This window comes from Colias eurytheme, chromosome 9, assembly GCF_061535395.1.
Source record: "Colias eurytheme isolate Ceu_HAF_F1 chromosome 9, ilColEury1 Martin Lab GWU primary, whole genome shotgun sequence".
NCBI classification, from domain to species: Eukaryota; Metazoa; Arthropoda; class Insecta; order Lepidoptera; family Pieridae; genus Colias; species Colias eurytheme.
This window is the reverse complement of record NC_142988.1, coordinates 1,826,462-1,845,428: the sequence shown is the minus strand read 5'-3', so window position 1 is coordinate 1,845,428 and position 18,967 is coordinate 1,826,462. Positions and strand designations below refer to the sequence as shown.

General features: G+C 33.0%; 1 protein-coding gene across 6 annotated transcripts in view; it reads left to right on the top strand.

The window, feature by feature from the left end:
- The first annotated feature begins 790 nt into the window (after positions 1–790).
- Positions 791–18,967, top strand: part of Exn (Ephexin) — a 96,230-nt gene continuing 78,053 nt past the window's right edge. For 5 of the 6 annotated variants that reach the window (XM_090105624.1, XM_090105628.1, XM_090105626.1 and 2 more), the window contains exons 1-2: positions 791–945; positions 16,108–16,126. The gene's annotated coding sequence lies outside the window, so the exon portion shown is untranslated. The remainder of the gene's footprint in view (positions 946–16,107; positions 16,127–18,967) is intronic. The other variant, XM_090105623.1, reaches the window with a different exon arrangement.

Below are 18,967 nucleotides of genomic sequence, written 5' to 3'. Positions count from 1 at the left end.
TTAACTTTCTCTTTTAATACACTTATGGCTTTACACGCAATTGCATCAGTTAATGTTCCTTGAGAACATGTCAATCTTACAACTTTAATTTCTCGACGTGGTGGTCCAATGTGGAATTCAGATGTTATTGATCGTATACGATTTATTTTGACATATCAGTTTATCTACTGAGTTTCTTACCGGCTCTTTGTAGAAACTGCTTTCCGAACCGATGGTAAATATTATATGTTTTGACGATTCAAAAGCACTTCTGAAGTAAGTATATTTTAATAAATAAATGTTTGAGTTAATGTTATTACAGTTACAGTACTAAATAAAAAAAAAATATATTTTGTACCTACCACATAAAATTTAATCGTGAATGTGTTGTTTTGGTAATTAGCGGTAAATGATATCTAATTCTTTCCGTTTAAATATAACATGTCTGACTTACCACAAAAGTAACCGTGAACATGATCTTGACTTTCTACTTCATTTGGTTCAAGCGTTTAAGCTTAAATTTGAACGACATAAAAAATACATGTTGATTTATTTTCACATTCTTTGAAGCCTTTTTTATCAATAAACAATCCTACTTTGTTATTTTAATTATCAAACAATTATTTAAAATTAAATTATTTATGTTTATTGCTTGAAATTATTACCTTTACTTATCGAATACTTGTCTCAAATTTTACATCCTAAAAATCAAAAATGTCCTGGAATCAGGATACCAGATCCTTAGCTTTGCTAGCCAAACAAGTCACGTATAGAAACAGAGGCTGCGATGAACGCCCACAGTCTGCAGTAGTGACCGAAGCCTGCGCACGCGCACACGCGCGCCGCGACGTTTTCAGTGCCTCGTTGACAAATAAGTGCGTGACTATCTTCCCTTTATAATTTACTGATAAAGAGATAGATAGTGTGTGTGTGGTTGGATTTCTCACTTTTTCTACTATTCTAAAGGTATGTATAAGGTGTACTGCGTCAAGTGTATGGCATTTAGATTTTTTCTGTTTTACGTGAATTCAATGCCAATGGTATGGAATGAGGCAATAGATTACGTAAAAGCGTTTATAATTATTTGTCCTGTTCGAGTTGTTTTTACGTTTAATGAGTGTCGTGGACAATATGTATTATTGTGAAGTAAATATTTTTATGACTTATCTGATAAGGGTTTGCTCATAAGTCATAACGTATCAACAAAGAATCTAAACATGTGAGCATGCTTAATTGCTTGAAAAAGCAAAACAAAGCCTATTAAAATTCGTAAAAACGACAATGTATTTTAACATTGTCATGTTGTAATTTAAAACCTAGTTGTAACACAAACCGTAATGAGCAAATAGAAAAACTAAAGACTGAAAACATAAAATTACTTTCCGAGCATATTTTTATGATGTAATGATTGAAAAATATGAACCTAGGTATTTAGTATTTACCTACTTTGATATGTTTAAAAACCACGTCACATTATATTAACGAAGTAGGCAATAAAATGTAATTAATATTGTTGTTTATTAAACTTTGACTTATGAGTAACACATCGGTAATGAAAGATAGTGTTATTACACCGTAAAGCTATAATTGCAAAATTAATTATTTAAAATATCTACCTAAATATATATTGCACGCCTCATAAGCGAAGCGTTGAGGTGGGTACTACTGTCACTTCGCGCAAAACATCTGATTTTTCAAACTTAAAATGTCTTTATGTATCATACATTGCACTTGTATGATAATACATACACACACATATTAAGAAAAAACACTATTTTTAACGTTCATGATATTTTTGATGTCATTTTTGTTATTTAAACTAGTTAAAAAACAGTTTAAAAAAGTTCTGTCTTGGACGTCCGTGTGTCTGTATGTGCGGATCCTTTTTCTTGTTAACACGATAGCGACCGAAATACTTTACTAATCGAGTCTTTTTTAGGGTTCCGTAGCCAAAATGGCAAAAACGGAACCCTTATAGTTTCGTCATGTCCGTCTGTCCGTCTGTCCGTCTGTCCGTCTGTCACAGCCGATTTACTCGGAAACTATAAGTACTACAGTGATGAAATTTGATGGGAATATGTGTTGTATGAACCGCTACAAAAATATGACACTAAATAGTAAAAAAAAGAATTGGGGGTGGGGCCCCCCATACATGTAACTGAGGGATGAAATTTTTTTTTTCGATGTACATACCCGTGTGGGGTATCAATGGAAAGGTCTTTTAAAATGATATAAAGTTTTCTAAAAAACATTTTTCTTAAAGTGAACGGTTTTTGAGATATCAGCTCTCAAAGTCGTAAAAAGTATGTCCCCCCCCCTCTATTTTTATAACTACGGGGTATAAAATTCTAAAAAAAATAGAGGTGATGCATGCTAATTAACTCTTTCAACGATTTTTGGTTTGATCAAAGTATCTCTTATAGTTTTTGAGATAGGTTGATTTAACTGTATTTTATTATATTTGCTGCTACGGAACCCTTTGTGCGCGAGCCCGACTCGCACTTGGCCGGTTTTATTTTTTTCTCTTACGCTTGAGTATGCTCAGGAATAGAACCCTTTCATTTTTCAGGGTCTGATTCGATGTGGTTTAATTGTTATTAAATAAACAAAAATAATAATTAATAAATATTTATTAAAAAAATATTATGAGGCGTGCACTTTTGGATTTTCCAAATTATTTTTTACCTTCGACTTGTTCCTTCAAAAAGAAAAAATATTGTGATTAGTGATATTATTAATTAGGAAGATACATGTTTATAAAGCCTTTGAAGTTAATCATTTTATTTTATACAGTTTATTTGTATTATATGAAGGCAATATTTATGCTGTATCATAAGTTATGCAAGACTTCCAAAATTCTGAGAAAGTCGTAGGCAAATTAGTCAATAAATACCTTACCAATTCATTTTATCATTAATTAGGGAAAACATGACATGTCCATGTTTCTTTCGCATTAATTATCTTTATAATAACAATAAACAATTAAAAACCACTTTAATGTTCAAAGAAGAAACTATTGATATCTAAAATCATTTATATTAAATGTCTTTAGTGACAAAATTACTTACAATTTCGTAATCATCTCAAATGATGATCCTAAAAAGATGAAATTTAAAACACCCATTCTTTAAAAATATGTCCTAGAATCTGGGGGCACGGTAGTGCCCCCGCCAAGACGAGACAAGCGACTACGCGCACGGGCACTACCTACCTTTTCTCGAAGCGCTTCGACGTTTTTTTGAACCCTCATAACTTGGGTTTGGATTATGCTAGATCAACAAAATTTTCGGGATATATTGTCAATAGCGGACTTATTGAACATATTAAGTTTTAATTACATTAGCTTTTATACTTCAGATTTTATTTATATCTAAAAAACGCTAATTTCGTCACTGACTCACTGATGATCATCAAAATTCTTAAGGTATTTCCTAATGTCCTAGAAAGCTGAAATTTTGTATGTAAGCTAATATTAGCACACAAACAACAAAAAAATTATAAAACTTGTAACTTTCATCCCCCAACCACTTAAACTAGGGGATGGGAGTTTGTATGAGACCTGTAATTTTAAATTAAATTTTGATGACGCTAGAGGTCTAATCTAATAATCTAAAACTTGGTTCCCCTAGATATATATACGTATAGGTACTCCTTGTTAAAAAAAAATAAAAATTTAATCGACATATACTTCAGATCAGATCATATAAATATGAATGAATAGAAGTGTTGCGAACGTCTCCTGCCTCTTACGTCCACACAGTAGCTAAAAATAAAAAAAAAATTGTTACTTACAAACAACTTACAAAAAGAAATGAAATCCCACCAAAAACATTTTCATGTAAAATGTTGCCAAGACGAGCCCATATGACTCGCACTGTCAAAAAGTTATCAGATCTCATGTAGAGCCAAGCTTCTAACACTACACGCCCTAACTCTACAAGGCCTAACTTCACAAACTCTACACCTTAGTCAAAATATGTGGCTTGGCCGTTCGTTACTACAAGAACTATTGTTCAAAAATTTTCACCTTACGCCGCGCCGATGTGAATGTAGCGAAATGGCCAAGCCACATATTTTGACTAAGGTGTAGAGTTTGTGAAGTTAGGCCTTGTAGAGTTAGGGCGTGTAGTGTTAGAAGCTTGGCTCTACATGAGATCTGATAACTTTTTGACAGTGCGAGTCATATGGGCTCGTCTTGGCAACATTTTACATGAAAATGTTTTTGGTGGGATAATAGTTTTACTTTTAAGGAGAGTCAATTTCCTCCGACACTCTAAATACAGACCATTTTATAAAGTTAATCTATATAATTAGTTCTCTTATTAGGACATGTATTCATGACACACGAACACAAATATGTACTCCACAAACAATGCATAGATACGTGGGTAGCATGAATTTACACAGCTGAAAGTTTCAAGCCTTTGTCCACAAATGAATGGGTGAATTCATCGTGAAAAATGTTTTGTGGCAATTTTCTTTAATATACTAACTTCAGCAAGAGCAGAAGATGTTGTGTTAATCCTTATTTATGTTTTATTATCGTTTTTTTTACACGCTTTATATTAGCTTCACCTGTATGTTTGTATGTTTGTAACCGACTTCTTTGGGCGCGATTTTGACCCACTTTAAACGGCCAGATTTCGTTCAAACTTTGTAGATCTATTGAGGACCGATGACAATACACTAATTTGATAAAATTTTCTATTTTTTAGTTCGGTTTTCTATAAAAAGCGTGTTTTTTAGTTTTTTTAAACTATTCATTATTATTTATGTTTGTGTTCGAGTCCTAAGAAACTGCGTAAGGAGAGAGAGATGCTATTACAGTTTAGATGGATAAAGTACGACGCATGATAAATCAATTTTTTTTACTGGAAACCATAGATACATATCATATGAAGATTTTTCCATTATACTGCTGATCTAAAGGCATATAATTAATCTGCATATCAAATTTCTGCCAAATCCATTTGACAAGGAATCTAAGGAAACATAAATTGATCAAGATTATTATTGTTCCTACGAACAAATACTCTTCTATGCGTTTATAATTGCATTTGAACACAAAACAAATCTTAATAACCGTAGCATGTATCAAATGAAATGTGTCGTTGTTCATTCGCTACAGTACCAAGAGGTCGTTAGTTTGACGATAACTTGCACACAATAGTAAAAACCCGAACCGAATTCAATCAAAGAATACTCGTACGGAATATAAATGTGCGTTTGCATTTACCTGTTTGTTACAGCCGCAAATATGTGTTTGTCTTGTTATAATTATAGATGTGATTGCTTCAAATCACTCGAAACAAAACCGGCTAAGTGCGAGTCGGACTCGAGCACCGAGGGCTCCGAACAAACCTATTTATCATGATGTTTTAACTTTAAAATAAGGGTTCCGTATATTTCCTTTCGAGGTTCGGAACCCTAAAAAACAATTGGATTAAAGTTAAAGTCGTAAAGGTAGCCTAAATGAAAAAGTTAGAGGGTTTGAGATATGAGGAGCTGACAAAGGATATTTAAATCTCAATTTATTACTACGTTTTCTACATCAGCACTGCGAAGGACAACATCTAATCAGTCAAGGAAGATGTCTTGATGTAACCGTAATGTAGTACATAGTGCCTACCCTACGGTAGAACCGATAGAAGTTTATAGGTAACTCGTATTTGGCAAACATAATGGATTATGGCCTAACCTCTAATAGAGAATCTGCGTAACTGCACTCTAAAATGGTCTAATGATGATTCTTCAAACTGGATCGTTGGTAAAGAATTACAAATAGTTCTTTTTTACTTGTGGTACTGTAGTACTTTCTTTTTACCCAGATCAAGATTTTTTGTCCTAAATACTTAAATTACTGTTAGTATTTTTAACTTAAGAAATATCATCATCATTGGCAAGTGAATCTCAACAAATCTGCACTTTAAAGTGTTAAAAAAGTATGTCGTAATATAATGCGTGTAACACGGAACACCATATTATATGGTAGTGCGTAGATACATAATAGGGACATGGATTATAACCTCACTACGGATAACGTTATCCAATCTTTATGTAATATCCACTAGATACGACTTAATTGGGATCATATGATATATCAGTATATTTTACGTTTTATAGTATTTGAGATACAGTGAGAAGAGTCTCTAAATTACCTGATATTCCACTTCAAGTAAACTTTTCTAATTTATTTCGGATATTTTTATCTGTAGACGTTATATCAAACGTCTCCTGTCCAGTAATAATTCACGCACGTACACAAAGCCATTTAAAATAGAAGATTTAAATGATTTACAGATTATTTATGACTATTAATTACAATCAGACAAAGCCCGGGCTTCTAACTAGTGGTTAAATTATATGATTACAAGGTGCATATCATTATGGGATATTACATTTTACAACCTCAGTTTGAGAGCGGACATAACGTAACTATGAGACGAAATTAACAAATTAAGTTCAAACTTATTGTCCATAGTAGCAATTGCTATTACATCATAGTGATATAAATTTAAATACGCACTTTTGTAGTTTAGGAAGTAAATGATTGCATTCTTCCCTTGTTCATTTCCTTTATAAACGGATATCCTCTTTTCAATTAAACAAAGCTTGGGACTATGTTGAGACAAAATTAACGAGGACGTCTCAGTTTATAGAGATTTTTAGAATGTAGATATTTTGTAACACTTAAGTAACTTAGGTAGGCCTTTGTATTAGCTGACGGGTCTGCGGACGCGGTTCTACCGAATACCCGCGGCCCCGTCAATAAAGCGGCTCGGCGGAACACAGTGGAGTTTAGTCGGTAGGACCCTGCACTCAGCAGGGTCCTACCGCGGGTCCACTATAAAAAAAAGGCCTTTGTATTAACTGGTACAAAAAGGGTTTTATTTGAATAATTTAAAAGAATATAACCACACCAATATTTGAGTTTCTGAAGTAGGATTTGACTAGAATCTTGCAAGTGTCGCAGATACATTGCTCAGTATACTGTATCATAAACAAATGTTATAGCAATATTTATTCGTTATGAAATGGTTTCATCTTATCCATGAAATCTACCCCGCCTTAATTTTACATGCCTATTATAACCTCGTAACTGCTTACGAAAAGACATCATCTAACATGTGTTCATTTGTAACGAACTTCTCATTAAAAAATAAATATAGTATCTTTATGAGTTAGTTTTAGTTCATTTCTATTTACCTCTTGTCTAATTAAACGTTAAAACATAAACAGGTATTTTATGTCTTGAAATGAAATTTAAGGAAAGCTCGTCCGGTGAAACTAGTGAATGTATTGTTTGCTATCAAACAAAAATTTCGTCAGACCAACGCGATAATAACTGCTAAGTACATAGTGTATTGTAAATATATACTTATTTTATAATATCATATACGAGCTACGTATGATGTGTAAGAACGAAGATTTACAGCTTCAGAGATCAATGAGTACGTATAGGTCGTAGAGTTTGGCATAATGTAGGAATATTAGAGCAAAAGAATTTCTCTTTTTCTAATCTTAAAAATGTTTTTCAAATTTGATCTGTTCTAGTTCTAAGAGCCTCATGATTTTTAAAAGAGCAGTAATTATGATAATGGTCATCAAACTATTGCGAAAAACTAATAAAAGAGTTGTCACATAAGCTGATTTTAATTAAAGAATAATTGAGTCAACTTCCCTGCTTTTAAAAGACACCTTACGTGGAACTTTCTAATTAGCATTACTCAATTTAACGCAAAAATGAATCTCAGTCAAACTTAATTATAATGTCAAAATATAAACGGAATAAAAAGTCCAAAATTGTATTAGGTCACATAGCTATTGCATTGGTATTACGATATTTTGCATCAAATTATTTTAAAATAATAAATGATTGCGACGATCCGCCTAATTAACATTAATATGTTATACTTAAACTAGAACAGGCACGGAAGTTTATTATCTAGACTAACCCAGTTCAATATTTTTAATCTGTTTTCCGGCTCACAGACACGACTTTGTTACGATTCTAGTCAGACGTATCCAATAAGCTACACGCGATTATGCTTTTTAAATTAAATTTATATTTTTTACATTGATCGGAGAAGTAACAAAACAGTCAAAGGAAGACCAATTTTTTCGTATGTACATATATCCAGCATTTGCCTCTGTATACGTATAGCTTAACAAATTTTAGTTAACAAGGTATGTCAAATCAAAAAAAAAGCTTATGTGCAAAGTCTAGGTATTTCGAATGTTAAATAATTAAGTAACTTTCTAATTTCAATTTTAATAATATATTTTCTTGAACACGTGCATCCATAATATTCGATCACAGATAATTTAGAACCGCTACCGCTATAGACAAAGTCATTTTTACCCAATGTAAACATTTATAATCATCAATTATGGTAAATTATTCAAAACCTTCGTTGGTGGTAATTCTGAATACAGTGAAACATGTTATTAAAATATGAGCAATAATTATTATACTATAATGACATGCAAGAGTAAAACAAATAACAGATATTAATACCCATAATACAATGCCAAATATATCCTATATTAGCATGTGCATGTAGGTTACATTATTTTCAAAGAAGGTACTGTATAAAGAAACCGTACCCGTAGATAAAGAAATAATTTGGAAAATCCAAAAGTGCACGCCTCATAATTTTTTTTTAATAAATATTTATTAATTATTATTTTTGTTTATTTAATAACAATTAAACCACATCGAATCAGACCCCGAAAAATGAAAGGGTTCTATTCCTGAGCATACTCAAGCGTAAGAGAAAAAAAAAGACTCGATTAGTAAAGTATTTCGGTCGCTATCGTGTTAACAAGAAAAAGGATCCGCACATACAGACACACGGACGTCCAAGACAGAACTTTTTTAAATTGTTTTTTAACTAGTTTAAATAACAAAAATGACATCAAAAATATCATGAACGTTAAAAATAGTGTTTTTTCTTAATATGTGTGTGTATGTATTATCTTACAAGTGCAATGTATGATACCTAGTGCACACTAAAAGTTTTGCGTTGCGGGCCACCCATAAATGTTTGAATTTTGAATGTTATATTTTTTTAACATATGAAGTCTCATTAGCTGTAGAAAAAAAAATTGGGCGGGAAGAACTTGTCAATTGTTTTTTATCTCAAGTTGAAGTTCGTTATCCGTAGCAAAAATGGAACTAGCACGAAAGAATTTTAGGGCGGTGATTTTTTACGATTTTAAAAGTTCGCTTTCTCCGAAAGCTTGCACTGCTCGCCTTTAAAATACTTTCTGGAGGGAAGCACCTTAGTTGAGGACTGTAAGGCATTGATATGCTGAATTTCATCGCGGCCATGTTTCTCTCCATGATGACATTCGTGAAGGTCAACCCTGAACTGCGATCACGGAGGAAAATATGGCTACCGTCAGACGACTAATTTAAGAAATTTGCCATATCACTTATTAGGAGATTCGGGGACATTTGGGGATTGGTATGAGCCAAATTTAGAAAATTTTACATGAACATTTCAAAATTAGGAAGCTTGATTGCCAGTGGATTGCTCACAAACTCACTCCAGAATAAAAACGACATCGAGTAGATTGGTGTAAAGAAATGCTATTAAAGTACAATCACGGACATTATAATGCTGTGGATAATATCGTAACAGGATATGACACATGAATATATTGTTATATTCCAGAAATAAATCACCAATATTCTTTGGGGGTGGTTGAAAGTGACAGGAAACCAACAAAATTAAGGCAGGTGAGAAGGGTCGACAAACAAATGATTGCGTTTTTTTTCTCCAAGATGGGTTCTGTCTGCACTATACCACTTGAGCTACAATATACTGTTAATGCTGAGTCGTACACCACTATTTGTTTGTCCAATGTCTTAGAAAAAATGAGGGAAAAGCGACCTAGAGGTTGCATCCTGTTGCACCATGACAGTGCTCCGGCGCACACCGCGACCAAAACAAAGTCATTTTTGGCTAATGAAAACATAGAGCACGTGACCCATGCCACACGCAGTCCTGACCTAGCATCGTACTATTTCTTCGGTTTCCCAAAAATGTAAGATTCAATGAGTGGTTCGACATTTACGTGGCCAGAAGAGGCCGTGATTGCTTACAAACAGCACGCAGAAAACATACCCTCGGACCAATGGTCCTCATGTCTCCAGAAATTGTTTGAACGTATGAAAAAGTGTTTTAAATGTAACGGAGAATACTTTAAAAAGTAGTAAATGTAATATTACTCAAATAAATTGTTTTATTTATGAGTTACGCAAAACTTTCAGTGTGGCCCACGTACATAAAGACATTTTAAGTTTGAAAAATCAGATATTTTGCGCGAAGTGACAGTAGTAGTTAGTACCCACCTCAACGCTTCGCTTATGAGGCGTGCAATATCATTAGAATTCTTCAGATATTTGTGCGAAGGCTCTGTCCTCTGCGGTTCTGTACATGTGTTGATTTATAAGCTTTTTATGACGTTATACTGCATCGTGTTACCTAGAGATTATGTCCTTTGCTTCATACGTTTCTTCTGTTGTTAAATACATTATGTTTGAGCAGATTTCACACATCAATTTTCATATTCATCTCTGTAAAACGAAAGCAGCTCACTCTAGATGTCTTCAAACGACTGACTTGATGTCAAAATAAAACCATTCATTTAGGACAAGAAATTTGCTCACTAGTTTTTGCACGATTGTATAACATATAAGAGCGAGTAACAACGTCTTAAAATTTCGCAATAACATAGTAAATGTAAAAGTAGTTGCAGAAAATAAATGTGGTACACACCACTGATATATCTCTCGAGGCTAATCTATAAACATAACAGAACTTAAAATGTCTACACGACGAAGAATGTAAGCAAATGAATAGCAGATGCAAGTCATCGCCATGCCAGTCACGATGCTACGGACAAGCGGGTGGATGAACTTGCTTCTATTCAGATGAATTTACGCAAAATCATAAGGGCTATGTACCCAGATGGTGTGTTAATTTTTGCCCATTTTGTATGAACTATGAAGGCAAGGGTTTGGCTTTATTCTGGGATGTAAAATATATTTCTAATACGTTATTGTAAGCAAGAACTATTTTGCAATATAGTGACTTTCTTCTAAATCACACAATAGCGCAATCACAAATAGACATCGCAGGATCAGTAACATTAGCTTAGTTTAATCACATATCTAAAAAAACTAGAGTTATGTATTAGATATCGTAAAGAATTAGATAATATTATCCATTCTGATATGAGAATAACAAAAAGTTATGCCGTTGTATCCATATTAAGCCATAATAACCATCAATTTAAGAAACGTTATAGCCATCGTTACTTCTGTAGACATAAATTATACCTTTGACTTTTGCACGACTCATGATGCGAAGCATCAGAGAGTGCTTTACGATCGAAAAATTTTTTTCGCCTCATTTTTGCAGCTATTCTTATTATTATAGCCTTGTTAGTTCACGGAATCAAGATATTTTGCATACTATTGTCGAGATAATTTAATGGAGATTAATCCCATACTTTTTAAAAATTTATTTACTTCAATAGAATTGGAAAAAAACACCGAAATAGGTCAAAAAATTTTCCTGTCCGTCATGTGTGAAACCTGAAAACACTATAACTTGTGAAAAAATCCATCATTTGAGTTAAATTTTTTTTTTTAATATTCTAATCGACGATTGTAGGTCACTGAATGCGAATGATTAATTAATTCAGTGTCGTTTAATTGCAATTAATAAAAAACGAAAACTACAATAAGTTTTTTTTTTATATTTCATAATTAAATGAGCATTATGAGTCGTGCACTTTTGGATTTTCCAAACTTTTTTATATTTAGTGCACAAAGTAATTGATCAAGCGAGAGTTATCTTTCAAGGTGTGGCACGCGTTTGCTCCACTTATCAGTGAATAATTTCGTCATATTCAGCGCAATGCTTCTTGCTCGTAATCTGTTATAGAAGTTATGTATGAATTATGTCTAGGGGCATAATTCGTTTAATTTCTACAGCAGTCTCTGAGTCGGATTTTTATAGTGTTACATTCGTATATTTGCGACCCACAATGGTAAAAGCGAGCAACCGTACGTCCTCCCCGCTTAGTTTAGAGACAGGCTAAGTTCCAGTAGGTACTGAATAAATTAAGGTTTGTTTTTTATGTGTTTGTGTTGTATGATTATGAATTATGATGATATCCAGAATTTTTTTCGGATAGGTAAATATCTCTATACCTCGACATTGATGGCAATATTAATCTTAACACTTATAGTATGGTACTGATTCTGGTAGTATCTAAGAATTTTGAGCATTTACCCCTTTTTCAGAGTTTGAAGCTCAAGTGAAGGTTGACATTGTAGGTCGCGACCTTTGTTTTAATTTGAGCAGTAATTTGAGTCTTGACCTAGGTGATTTAGAGGATTGGACCAATTAACGCAGCACTTACAAAAAGTATACAAGCCTTTCCAACAGATTAGAAAACATCGCTATCAATAGCATACCAAACCGCGGAATGTAGCTAGTAATATTGACTTAAAATTAATTACTGCTCAGCTAAAGATGCAATACTTTTTATAGCTAATAATTTATTCCTTTTTCTGTCTTTATCGATTCGTACATTCACTTTCTATTCGATTACGAAATCGATTTTGATTGATAACACGCGTGCGTAGATAAGATCTCAACGTGGGCTATCTGTCATATCTATGATTATTCATTATAATAGATTTTCAATAGTAACATATTTTTCAGAAAGGATTACATGTTACTTTTAAATCGTTTATCGTTATCTATTTTCTGCTTCTTCTTTTTTATCTATTTATTGTGTTTGAAGACTTGCGCTTTGATGAATCATATGTAAATCTGAATTAATAGCTTAAGAATAAATATTTATTTTTTGTTTGCTAAGTTCTTAAATAATTGAACTCAAAGGTTGATAGGTCGATACAAATTTAATTTTAGGTATCTTTAAATATTCAATTTATTTGTCCTCTTTTATCTCAGGGTGGGTTTCTTTATCCCCTGTAGTGCTGGGACTAGCAGCTACTGATAATTTTACGATATTATATATTTATTATAATTATTTGCATGTTTTATAACATCGACTACCTACATACCAACATACCACATGTAGCATGCCAATTTAGAGCTCATTTGTCAATCAAAGTGTCAATGTAATTTTTTGTCAACTATATATTTTAATTATTAGGTATCAATCAATAATTACTATTAATACATTTAGAAATATGATATTGATGATCAATTGATCAGCAATATCACCATAATAATAATGAAATCGTAATCGATACCACTACTTACTATACGCTTAAAATAAAAATGGAGGCAACATTTTAATTTTATTTTTTTTATTTTTGTAGTCATGCCATTGAATGCGGATTTCGTTAGCATGTACTTTGACCTAGAAAAATTATTCTTAAGCAATCGGCGTGATTCACGCTTGACTGACCGCACGTAAAAAGCGTGTATGGGAAAAATAATCTTAATTGTTTGTAATACAGTTTAAAATTGTGAGATGCTGCGTCTCATTCATCTGAATCTTCAGGAGAAATGAATGAATCATAAAAAATGTACAGGCTGTGGTACAGGTTGTTACGTATGTGGCATTTCCCTTGTGACGTAGTGTTTGAATATTACGACGGATGATGCACTTAGCAGGATATATTTTATTAGCATACTTGCGATGGTTGTGTATGGACTATAAGTTAACTTCCGCACGCGGCTTCGCCCGCGTTTTTAAAGGTAATTCTCAAGAAATGAAAAATTCCTAAATTTCTCCAGAGACAAAAAGCATGTCATAAAATCGCTCCAATATACGGGAAAAAAAAGACAAACATACTTTCGTTTTAAAAATCATGACTATTCTATGGAGCTAAAGACGGGTAAAATAATAGTAATATACCTACTTAATTATTTTTATACTGCATTCCATCGCTTTGTAGTTGTATTGGTCTATATTAGTACAGTAAACATTGAAAACACGATAAGCACGATTACCTTGATTATTATTACTGTGACGAGCTCTACATGTATGCGGTAATGCTATGGTTTTATTGACACTAATTGTTCTTGAGGCGATGTTATTTATTTGAAAATAGATGAAACAGCGCCCAGGATGGAGTTAGTACCTACATTTTTTGCAATGTTAATAAAACATCACGATCTATTGATATTTAAAAACAATGTAAGTAGGTATACTTAGGTACTTGCTTTCACACAATTCTTGTTGTTGATATAACGATTAAAATTTGTATCTAGCTGCTTACCTCTGAAATAGACGGATCGTTTTTAAGAAAACTTTCACTTGAAAATGTCAAAGAACATGTTATTATGGAAATACATAAATACAACGTTTCTTTATCATTTACATACAATGCATAGGCGTAGAGATCAAGGTGACCAGTCCTCTTACTAATATAAAGAAAAACCATCAAAACAACAATTTTTGAAGTGAGACTTCTTTAGGCACGTTGAGAGTAAATTTTCAAGGTCTTGTCTTGGCAATACCGTCACATCATGGAGTAAGACGACGATTTTGGTATCTTCGAAGCCAAGAAATTTCACTTCTGCCACGTATGCTCGGCACACACGCTCTTTTTTGTAAGATGGCTTTAAAGTTTATAAGCAAAGGAATATGCAGTTAGTAGTCAGTATAATAAACATTATAATTAGTAGAACACAATCGGTGTGCAATCGTTTGTTTGCAATCACAATAACAGACTGTAAGGGCGCTTGTGCACTACAAGGAATTTTACTGTCCGGCATTCCGATTTTTTACGGTCCGGTGTGGCATGAAAAAACCGATGAATTGCTTGTGCACCTGTCCGTCTTTACTCGGATCAGTGCGGTACAGTTCAAGGAAGTAGGTATGGCGGTATAATGCTATCATAAATGATTGTTTTCACATTTTGCAAGAAAAGAGTAAAAATATAGAAGGTGAAATATTATATTACTTCGTTATAATAAAAAGTAAAGTTCCGTTAAGAGATTTAAAATGCGTGTTTCACTTATTTATTTTAATCGGTGACGAGGAGCTAAATCTATTCCCACTTGAACTTTAACTTACCAACACTTACTTAGATAATAATTATAGGTCAATGCTTGGTCAATGTATATAAAATAACAATACCGACTTCTCAAAACTCATTTGCATTGCCAGCTAAAAGAAAGTAAAACAAGAGCTTGCTTTCAATTGGCATATGCAATAAAAAGAGTAAAATCCAAGCAAGTGGGCACTCGAAAACAATTATACCTACAGCGACTCGTAAACTCAAAAAACCATCCGGAATAGGGAAAAGTAAAATATCGGACAGTAAAATTACGTATAGTGCACAAGCTAGTATTTAGATTAATTGCGTGCCATACCGGACCGTAAAAAATCGGAATGCCGGACCGTAAAATTCCTTGTAGTGGACAAACGCCCTAAGAGGAACAGAACAATGGCTTCCTTCATCGGCAAAACATCGTGCTTTCTTTGGTTCGACTGTTTCCTTGTGGTATTCAAATCGGTTGATATTATACCTACTATGATATTTTAAAAAATAGCGTGGGTACCGAGCACACGTGTCAGAAGTGAAACTTCTTTGGCGAGATTCAAATATACCAAAATCGTCACCTTACTCCATGGCGTGACGGCATTGGTATAACGCGACTTTGATATTTTAGTCTGAATGCGCCTGAGAAGTTTCACTTCAAAAGAAAAGTTAATTAAAATAAAAAACAAAATACCGATCCAAATTGTACTGAGTATTTTGGATGGAAGGATGTTCTGTCACTAAGTCAACAGGAATCTATAATATTTGGTTGTAATTTGATTGTAAGTCAATCCTTACGAGTATAGGCTTACCGATTAAAAAAGTACCTACCTTTAAATATGTTTCCGGTTTTCCTCGTTAGTAACACAGAAGTGACATTTTGAATAAGAATTGTTAAGAGTTTGAGCTCCATAATACAAACAATTATATTCTTAAAGATACAAATTAAAACTTCAAAGCAAGCCTATCTAGGTATTCATTAAAGTAAAGCGCAATAAAAAAACGTAACAATAATAATAATTGTGTGAATTGTGTAAGTGTGTGTTGTGTAATAAATAATTGTATGTTTCTTCATGTTACAGATACAGCTGTTCACTTCAGGTAAATATTAACTAAATATATGTATTATACTAGCTGCGCTTCGCGGTTTCAGCCGCATGGCTCCACTCCTGTTGGTCTTAGCGTAATGATATATAGCCTCGATAAATGGGCTATCTAACACCGAAAGAATTTTTTAAATCGGACCAGTAGTTCCTGAAATTAGCGCCTTCAAACAAACAAACATACTCTTCAGCTTTATAATATTAAGTAAGTATAGATTAATAACATAAAACCTAGAAATATTTTGATTGTAAAATTCAATGTTTCAAGTTATATCACTAGATCAATACATGAATTAATATGTTGTTTGTTTTTCGTTAAAATTTTTTTTCCATTGGTGTTTTCTAAATGTTAAAAACATATGTGTATTTGCATACGTATCGGAAATTTATAAATATTTAATTTACTTCCGCACTGTAAAAATAGTTTTGTAGGCCAACTAATGCTTTATTGTAATTAAGGGGTTGTTCTTAATTCAATTGGTTAAACAAAGAGGATATATTACTTTTATTCAAGGAACACTAACCATTAATTTGTACCCAAGTTACCATAGGCTATATTTATATAATATAGACACCTAGCCCATAGGTATGATTTTTTTATCATATCATAAAAAAAATTGGATGAATTTTGATATCAAGATCAATAAGACAGATAGCTGTCAGATACATCAAAAACATGATTTGTTTTCGGGAATATATTTGTATGGAGAATGACTGTCACACCATAAACTTGAAGTTCACGCGACTAAAACCACATGCAGGAAGCTATATAGTCTCATTTCCAATTCCCTAATTACTAATTCATGTACATTATCTTTCGATTAGATAATACGTTACCAACTCCGAATAATTCTAAACTGTGATCTAAGAACCGGCTTGACAAGTTTCGGTCGGAATCATCGCCAAATATAGCTTTAACCGAGACGTGTTCAAATAACACTGATAGACGTTGCTCAGCTGTGTGCAAAGGGGTGAAGAGGTTATTTATCTATAATTACAATCATAATAAAATATCGTTGCATGTTCAAGACAATCTTGTATGAAAAAATAATAGAAAGTGCATGCACAATTTATACCACATATAGATTTTTTCTCTTCATATTATTTGCATACCTTTGCTCCGACATCTGTTAAATCTAGCGTTATTTGTTATATTTAATAGATATTGTCTTTTTCTTACCAAGAACGGTACACCGCCGGCATTCGGAAACCATTATACCTATTATAAATGAATCTGGGCGAAAAATATTGCTTGTAGTTATACTAATTTGAATACTTTATAGAAGGCCTTATCTAGGAGCAATGTCTGCTAACATAAGCCCTTCAAATTCCAACCAATATAATATTGGACGTATCTTCTCGAATTTTCACCATTCAACATTCAAAGGGCCATCGATTATATAATACAAAATGGGCAGACTTTCCCAAACCTATAACTGCTTCAACGTATTTAGTTGTAAAACGATAAAAAGTAGTGATTATGGCGGTACAAAAACATCGATTTACCGTGAATACTTGTAATCCGAGATGCGAGTGAATAAAGTGCTATATATGAACTCAAACATCACTGTACTTTTCATAAATGTCATGGCACGGACTTCGCGACAATTATAGCCATAAAGACATGTGTCAGTGTATTTACATTACACGATATCGTAACGATGTCGGATCCGTGATTTTTACACAACAAAGGCGCACTTTGACATAAATTTCAATAGCGAACTTTGCATGATATAATTTGAATTTATATTTTTGGTTTTATGGCATTCAAATGCTTTATAAATATAAATTTATAAAGAATAGAAAAAATTCGATCACGAGGCGGGACTCGAACCCGCATCCTTCGCGCCATTCATGATATAATTTTCTACCTCGTTAAGTTAATTATGTAATTGGATGAAATATAGATAGATATTAAATTAAAACTATATAGGTACTCTAGTTTGTCACAGTCTATGTTTTACTATACTATATTTTCTACAAAAAATATCATATTATTTAAATTGCCCTTATAAACTGTAAAACTTTCCGGCACGATATCGTGACGGTAAATGAAAAGAGCTTCGAGAATTTTCTCCAAAAGATAAGATCTGTTTATTGGCGCGGTCTGAAACGAGATTTTCATAACATCGAGTGTAAATGTCAAGTATAATTAAGAGAAAACGCGGTTCTCAGGTTCCAGCTTACGAGATTAAAAGATATTTTAAAAGGTGGAAGCGGAGCGTTTCTTTCCACGTGAAGGATTTAAGGTTTATATAGAAAGGAAGAAAAAGCTAAGTATATCGATAACCTTTTAGTGATTGTGAGATTTAGGCATTAGTAGAGTCAATCTTTTATTCTCACATAAATGTAGCATATTAATTTGTTTCCATAGAGGATATGAGGGAGTTTTACGCATTCCATCTAAAGATAAATTCTTAGGTAGATAAGACGATTCTAAAGGATGAAGGGAGCTGTTGCTATGGCCTATGGACAATGAAGCATTCTATCGTTACCTTCTTTAATAATAATTAGTAATAATAATACATGGAAGACACCTAAAAGAACTAGAAAAATCCTTCATAGATATACAAGCGTCCAACGAATGGTTGAAAAAAGGCTACTTGTTCCCTGAAACCGAAGGCTTTGCAATAGCAATACAAGACCAAGTCATCAATACCAGAAACTACAAAAAATACATACTTAAAGAAAATATACCAACAGATAGATGCCGCAAATGCCAGAGACAGCCCGAAACCATACAGCACATTACGGGAGCATGCTCTAGTTTAGCACAAAATGATTACACACATCGACACAACCAGGTAGTTCATTATCTTCATCAAAAGTTAGCTGTAAA